The sequence below is a fragment of the Rhinopithecus bieti genome, unplaced genomic scaffold (genome assembly GCF_001698545.2).
Source record: "Rhinopithecus bieti isolate Rb0 unplaced genomic scaffold, ASM169854v2 scaffold_21188, whole genome shotgun sequence".
NCBI lineage: Eukaryota > Metazoa > Chordata > Mammalia > Primates > Cercopithecidae > Rhinopithecus > Rhinopithecus bieti.
In genome coordinates this window covers 108,832-116,636 of record NW_016810096.1, presented here as the reverse complement: position 1 = coordinate 116,636, position 7,805 = coordinate 108,832, and the positions used below count along the sequence as shown (strand labels likewise).

The window sequence follows — 7,805 nt, the reverse complement described above, 5'->3', positions numbered from 1 at the left end:
CCTTTAAGAGGTGATTAAGTCATGAGGGTAGTGCTCTCATAGATGGGATTAGGACTCTTTTTCTTATTTTTCATTTTTATTTATTTATTTTTTTGAGATGGAGTCTCACTCTGTCACCCAGGCTGGAGTACAGTGGCATGATCTCGGCTCACTGCAAGCTCTGCCTCCTGGGTTCATGCCATTCTCCTGCCTCAGCCTCCCAAGTAGCTGGGACTACAGGTGCCCACCACCACACCCGGCTATTTTTTTTTTTGTATTTTTAGTAAAGACAGGGTTTCACCGTGTTAGCCAGGGTGGTCTCAATCTGACCTCGTGATCTGCCCGCCTCGGCCTCCCAAAGTGCTGGGATTACAGGCGTGAGCCACCACGCCTGGCCTCTCTCTCTTATTTTTTAAAAGTGTGAGTCTCTGGATGGAAATCTCTAAAGTTTAAAAGTGGAAATGTAAAAATGTTGTGCTTCTTGTTGGTAGGAACGGGGCCGCACTGGGAGGAAGGGGTGTGGATTGTCAGATGTCTTGAGGCCTTTCAGTCTTTTTGCAAGATCATCAGTAAGAGGCTGGAGAAAGTTACTGTGCAATGGGGAAGTGAACAGCTCAAAAGAATAACGGATGGCACAAATTAGGCTTCTGGTTTCAAGTTACCCATAGCCTTTTAGGTATGAGGTGGTTATTGGATTATGGAACTTTATGGCAAAGCCGTAGCTGAGTGCTGTTTGTGTTGTATTTAACTAGTTTTCTACCAGGACGATTGTGCAGTATGAAGAAACCACTGTGTAACATAAAAGAAAAAAGTGCTGTTCTGTTTAAAAGTGTTTTGAAATGTTCATAAAGGAAGAGGCCAGAATGTCTTAGAAGACAGACTTGGAAAGAGTTGGGCCCTTCATAAGGTGGTAAATATATGACTCTCATCATTTAATATATGTTAACTTATTTGAAACTCAAATTTGTACAAAAAACTGACCAGCTTTTTTTTCTACTAAATTTGTCTCCCCTGCCTTTGAACATTGCAGTGACCCAGGTTTCAGTCCCTGGACTTTTCTCCATTTAAAATCTTCACAGAGGCTCTCTTCCAGCCGCATGGCTTTGAAGAACATCTGTCTAGCTACTCGTCACTCCCAAATTTATGTTTGTGACCCAGGCCTTTCTTCTAAGCTGCAGCCTCATATATCCAATGACCTACTCGACATCTCTCCTTGTCTATCAGATAGACCTCTCAAATGTAACGTGGCCAGAACGGCACTCCTGATTGCCCTTGTATTCCCACCCTCTTCCCTCAGCACTCCCTGTCTCAGTAAAATGTCACCATCATCCATTCAGTTGCTCAAACCAAGAACCTAAGATCACCCTTGATTCTTCTTTTTCTCTCACTGCCCTCCACCCAATTTAATTCATGAGGAAGTCCTGCTGACCTGATCTTCAGACTGTGTCATGTATTCTGCCACACGTCTCCATCTCCTCTGCCTATTACCTTAGCCCAAGCCACCACAAGTCTGCCACAAACATCCTTGCATAATGCTCAAGGATATATATACACAAGTATTTTTGTGGGGTAGCTTTCTAATAGAATTGTTAGGTCAAAGGATATATACATTAAACAATTTAAGTAGGCATCACCCGAGTGACATCCAAGAGGGTTTACCCTTTCACTATTGCGAGTGGTTTTCCTCCTGCCCTTGCTGAGGATGGATGATGCTTTTAATAATTTCCAATCTGATAGGTGAAAAATAGTATCTAACTGATTTAACTTGGCATTTCTCTGATCACTAGTGCGGCTGAGCATCTTTTCATTTGTGTTAGCTGTTTGTATTTTTCCGAGACTTGCTCCTTTATATCCTTTGCACATTTATCTTTTCGGTTATATATTTGATTTGTTTGTAAGAACACTATATTTATTAGTTATATTTACCCATTGCCTGTTATATAGTGCAAGTTTTTTTCTCTCTAGTCTGTCATATGTCATAACTTTGTTCATGATGCGTTCCCCTCTTGTAATCAGATAAAACCCACTATAAAGCATTTAAAAAACATGTTCATTAGATTTGGCAATTAGGAGGCCAATGACAACATCAGTACAGCAGGAGAGAAGGCAGATTGTAGAGGGTTGGGCAGTGAGGACTGAGAAGGACTGATAAAAAAATATGGTAGATACACATGGACATGGAGAGTGGGATGATAGACAGTGGAGACTCAGAAGGGTGAGTGGTGGGAGAAGGGTAGATGATGAGAAATGTCTTAATGGGTACAATGTATGTTATTCAGGTTATAGATACCCTGAAATCTCTGACTTAACCACTGCATATGTAACAAAATTGCATGTGTACCCCATACATTTATATTATTAAAAAAATGTAGTATATACGTTGAAGAAGCTTGGCTATGATGGGAAAGAGAGAGTGTTCCTTATAGACAGTAAGGCACAGGGGATAAAAAGGCTGTTTTATTTAATTTTGTTTTACTTTAAATATAAGAGATATTTAAATATAAGAGATAGATGAGCCCATTTATGTGCAGATGGCATACAGCTTGATGATGCAAGGTCCCTGAGAAAGTCAGAGGGTGGGAGTGCCAGAGTGAAAGCGGGGAAAAGACTAGCCTTAGAGAAAGAGTGGTGGCTATTCCATTGAGACAAGAGGATTCACTAATCCTCTTGGTAAAACCTATGGAGAAGGAAGGAGCTGTAGAGGGGCAGGATTTTGAGAGAGCTCCTCCACCCCCAAAAGAGAGTGAAAAGTTGACCAGAGAGTAAAGAGGGGAAGAACGGTGAAGGGTTGGAATAGCATTTGAGAGGGATGAAAAGAGGAGTTCTTTAGCGGCATATCATCCAGGTTATGTATATGTATTTCAAAATATCATGCTGTATACCATAAATATGTACAATTTTTGTCAAGCATACCTCCATAAAACTGGAAAAAAATTTTAAAATGGCTTGGGTAACTTGAATTTGTCTCCGCCCCAAGTCGCAGAACCCTGTATCCATTCTCTCTGGCAACACTCATCAGACCAGGAACACAGTGTGGACAATCTAGTATGAGGGATTTTTTTCCGGGTGGCTGTGACAGAAATAGGGAGAGGGCTGGAGATTGGATGGCCCTGGCAGAAGAATAGTTGAAATAATAGACCACTGTGGCTTTCATATTCATATCTGTGAGTATCTAAACCTAACTTGAACTTGAGTAATTTTTAAGAAGTAGAAAATTTCCATGGCATCTACACTGCTTCTTGTTTGTAGCTCTATCAATTCAGGCATCAGAATACCATTAGTACCAGTGTCTTTAAACTCATCAGAAAGCATGATTTGATTTACTGAGGGCCTACGATGTGCCATGCTCTGTGTTGATTTACTGAGGATTTACATTTTACCAACTGAGAGCCTACAGCCAGGATCCTGCAATGTAAATTTATCCATCTATCCATCCATCAACCCAGCTAGATGCTTGAGGTATGGCTGAGAAGAAGGTAGACAATGGCCATTTTTCTCCTGGAACTTATTTCGGCAGGGGAAGTGTGTATTAAATATTGTATTCCATAGTTTTTTAATTACAATTGTGATAAGTTCTGTGAAGTTCAGTTTTTTTAGAAATCAAATTGTCACATTGCTTTTTAACAGGGCTTCCTAATTTATATTTGCCAGCAAAATATGAGAATATCTCTTATATCCTTTTTAAAAACTGAAAATTGTCTTTCTAAAATTTTGCTAAATCAATAAGCAAACATACAAAATCTTTATTGCCAGTAAGAGTGAAACTTTTCTTTTGATATCTATTGGACATCTGATTTTTCCCCTTTAAGAATTATCTATTCACGCTCTCTGTCTATTGGATACTTACCTCTTCTTGTTTTTAATAGATCTCTCATTCCATGTTTGAAACCATTAGATACACTTCTCTCCTTTCTCTCTTAGCCCCGGCGACCTTAAAATATTTTCCCCTAGTCTCTACGGCCATTCCCTTTTGACCTCCTGTGAAATTTTTTTCTTACCTTGAAGTGTTGCTGTGCTTAGGGATGGGACTACATTTTTATTACTTGACCCAATAAAAGGTAACATATAAATCTTCTGTTCCTGCTTATCCCACTCTACAGAGCTAACAATGTTAAGACTGTATTTCTTTCTAGACATTTTTTCATTCATCCATGATCCAATCTGTCTAAAATGTAAACAAATAAAAATGGAATCATAATATATATGATTTGCAATTTTTTAACTTAATATGCTTTCAGTGTCAGTATAAATAGAACTACAGTACCTCCTTCTTTTTAACAAAGGCACAATATTCCCTAATATGTGTGTACCATAACTAGTCAGTTTCCTATTGGTGGATGTTTATGTTCTTTAATTTTTTTTTTTTTTTTTTTTTCTTTTCAAATATTGAACATCCTCCCAATATATATTTGTGAATTTACTTGAATATCAGTAGAATAAGTTTCTCAAAATGAAATGGCTGTGTTAAAAATATGGTCAGTGGTACTAAAGATCCAGAGAAATCTAGGAAGACCAAGAACTATCTGTTGGATTTAGGAAGTTCTTGGTGACCTTAGAGCAATTTCAGAGAACTGTGAGGCAGAAAGCTAAACTATGGTGGGTTGAGAAATGACTGGTGAGATGAGGAAGTGGAGGCAGTGATTATGTACAATTCCTTAGAGAAATCTGTCTGGCTTTGAAGAGCAGAGAAAGGGTAGTAGCAAGCAAGGAGTTGAGATCAAGGACTTGTTATTTATTTAGGAGGGACTTGAGTTCCTTTAAAGGCTGGTGGGAAGGAGGGAATAATTAATAGAGCAAAATCCTTAGAGAGCAGAGTCCTTATGCCAGATGGGAGGGGATCCAGACTGAGGGAGAGGATTATGCTCAATAGGCATAGATGAAAGTAGGTTCATAGATTTGGCAGCAGGAACTTGTCTGATGGTATTTCTATTTCTCTATGATATAATAGTTAAGGCCAACCTCTTAGAGCAGGGGTTAAGATGGGACAAGGTTTCAGTTAGATATTTGTGGTGTTTGAAGAAGGTTTGAAATAGTTATTGTGGAGAACAGGAGAGCAGTCTAGGGAAGCATAGTTGCAGTGCCAGGCAGGGTTAAGGTGAGCTTGGTGACTAATAATTCATATGGATAATAATCTACCAGAGTGTGATTTTTTTTTTTTCTCCAGTAGATCTCAGGAGTCCTCGTGCATGCATAAAGTATAACAGTTGGGCTTAGAAGAGCTATAGTTTTTTTAAAATCAGATATTTCCAGTGAAATTATGCATTATTGAGGATATTGACAAGAGTGCAGTTGAAACAGTAGAATTGGCTGGGTGTGGTGGCTCACACCAGTAATCCCAGCACTTTGGGAGGCTGAGGCGGGTGGATCACCTGAGGTCAGAAGTTCGAGACCAGCCTGGCCAACATGGTGAAACCCCATCTCTACTAAAATACAAAATTAGCCGGGCGTGGTGGCACACACCTGTAATCCCAGCTACTCGGGAGGCTGAGGCAGGAGAATCGCTTGAACCCAGGAGGCAGTGGTTGCAGTGAGCCGAGATCATACCACTGCACTCCAGCCAGGGTGACAGAGAAGTGTCAGAAAAAAAAAAAAAGGAGAAAGAAACAATAAAATGTAAATTGTCTAGGAAAGGAAGTAAAGATGGGAAGGAGCTGACAAGGTGAAAGCAGAAGGGTCTATGGAAGACTGCCCCCACCCAAGAAATCTGAGAATAGGAATGGGGCTAGTTGGGGGGCTCATTGACTGAATAGGCTAGAAGCACAGCAGGTTGTGGTCTGAGAGGGGGTGTTGAATCAATTATATCAAAGGTGGAAGAGTCCTAGATGATAAGCTCTTGGGTGTGGCTGAATATGATATATGGTATTCTTGATGCCAGCTCATTCATTCAACAAATATTTATTTTGTGCATAGTATGATCCAGGCAGTGCTCTAGGCACCAAAGGTACAGAGATGAACAAAACAAAGTCCCTTCTCTCATACAGCTTACAATCTAGTGGGGAAGATTATTTTTATAAACTAAAAGAACATCCTTATTGATGTGCTGATTCCAGTATGTGTAGCTCTATTTGTAACTAATGATAATACCAGGATCAAATATTTACATGTATAGGGCTAAGAAGGTCCATCTAGGCATTTTGAATATCTTGTTTTATCTCAAGTTATACTAACTGAATTATGAAAACTCATACCTCTTGTCCCCTTAGAACTTTTAAGGTGTTTTACTTACTATGTCAATATTGAAAATAAATATATACAAATCTAATTTGAACATTTTATTGGTTTTAATTTTTTATACTTTATTTCTTCAAAATATTAGGATATTGCTTCTAGCTGTAGACCAGATGTTGATAATGCATGTACTAATCTTGCTCTAGGGATTTGATGTAATGTGTAAAGTAATTATGGTTAAGCAGTTTAGGAGGGAAAGAGGGCTTGTAATAAGTTAATATTTTACATTTATTTTTATATTATTCTCCAATTTATACTTACCTTTTAATGTACATATGTTCGTGTATATATTTATTAATATTTTATTAGAAAGAAATTAGCATTTATTTGGCATCTTATAGGCCTCAAGTAACACTTTAAAATTACCTGCCACATATGCAGTTCAATTTAAATTCAACTACAGGTTATTTTTTATTGTTTTAAGGTTTCTGTGGCCATAGCCAGATCACAGCATCCCTAAAATTAAAAAGGAAACTAATGCATGAAATCACAGTTATGTGTGAGCATGGGTTGGATTAGTCATGAACCATGATGATTTCACATTTAAGGGGACTGTGTGGGTAATTTTTAGGTGACATGGTCTGCAAGAAATAATCAGATGCCAGCTAGAGTTCAGTTTAGAAATCCCCACCATCTGTGATCCTGGCAGGAGAAGAGGGTCTTCCCTGTGGGGGTGCTGCATTATCAAAGCTTGTTGACTAAGGAAAGATAATAGTGTTCTGCGTGGGAGGTGATGAGGCTTATTGAAAAATAACAATGTGTCAGCTCTCACTGGACTTAAAAATGTTTTATACATATAAATGACCTAGATTTTAAAACAGTCCATTCTTTTAGTTGGGGATTTTAGATTTTTAAAAAAATCTAAAAAACGGGGTGTCAAGGAAGGGGCCTTTGTCAGAGAAGAGGGTAAACTGGCCATCCTACACCCATCAACCTTACGAGGCTCTTGTATTTGGCTCATGTTNCCTTGGCCTCCCAAAGTGCTGGGATTACAGGTGTGAGCCACCACACCCGGCCTGTCTTTAAAGTATATCTTGAGGCTGGGCGTGGGGGCTGAGATTACAGGTGTGAGCCGCCACGCCTGGCCTCTTTCTTTCTATGTTGTTGTTGTTGTTCTGTATTTTGCTTTCAGCAGAATCCGGGACACTTCATCTGGACAAAAATTAAAAATTAAGCCAGGTGTGGTGGCATGCACCTGTAGTCCCAACTACTAGGGAGGCTGAGGTGGGAGAATCGCTTGAGCCCAGGAGATCAAGGCAAGCCATGATCACACCACCGCACTGCAGAATGGGCGACAGAGTGAGACCCTGTAACAGGAACGACAGCAAAACATAAACCCCTGCTCACACCCTTTACCCACTCCTCATCATATTTAGGAGCCTTGCTTTTCCTGGCCTTTTCATTACCTCTTCTGTAATCTCATCTCATCCCATTCTCGCTCCTATCTTCCACGTTCCAATCACAATGACCGCTTTTCTTATTTTTTATTTATTTATTTATTTTTTGAGACGGAGTCTCGCTCTGTCGCCCGGGCTGGAGTGCAGTGGCCGGATCTCAGCTCACTGCAAGCTCCGCCTCCCGGGTTTACGCCATTCTCC

General features: G+C 39.6%; 1 protein-coding gene across 2 annotated transcripts in view; it reads left to right on the top strand.

The window, feature by feature from the left end:
- Positions 1–7,805, top strand: part of SYTL4 (synaptotagmin like 4) — a 72,319-nt gene that overhangs the window by 3,471 nt on the left and 61,043 nt on the right. The window lies entirely within an intron of this gene.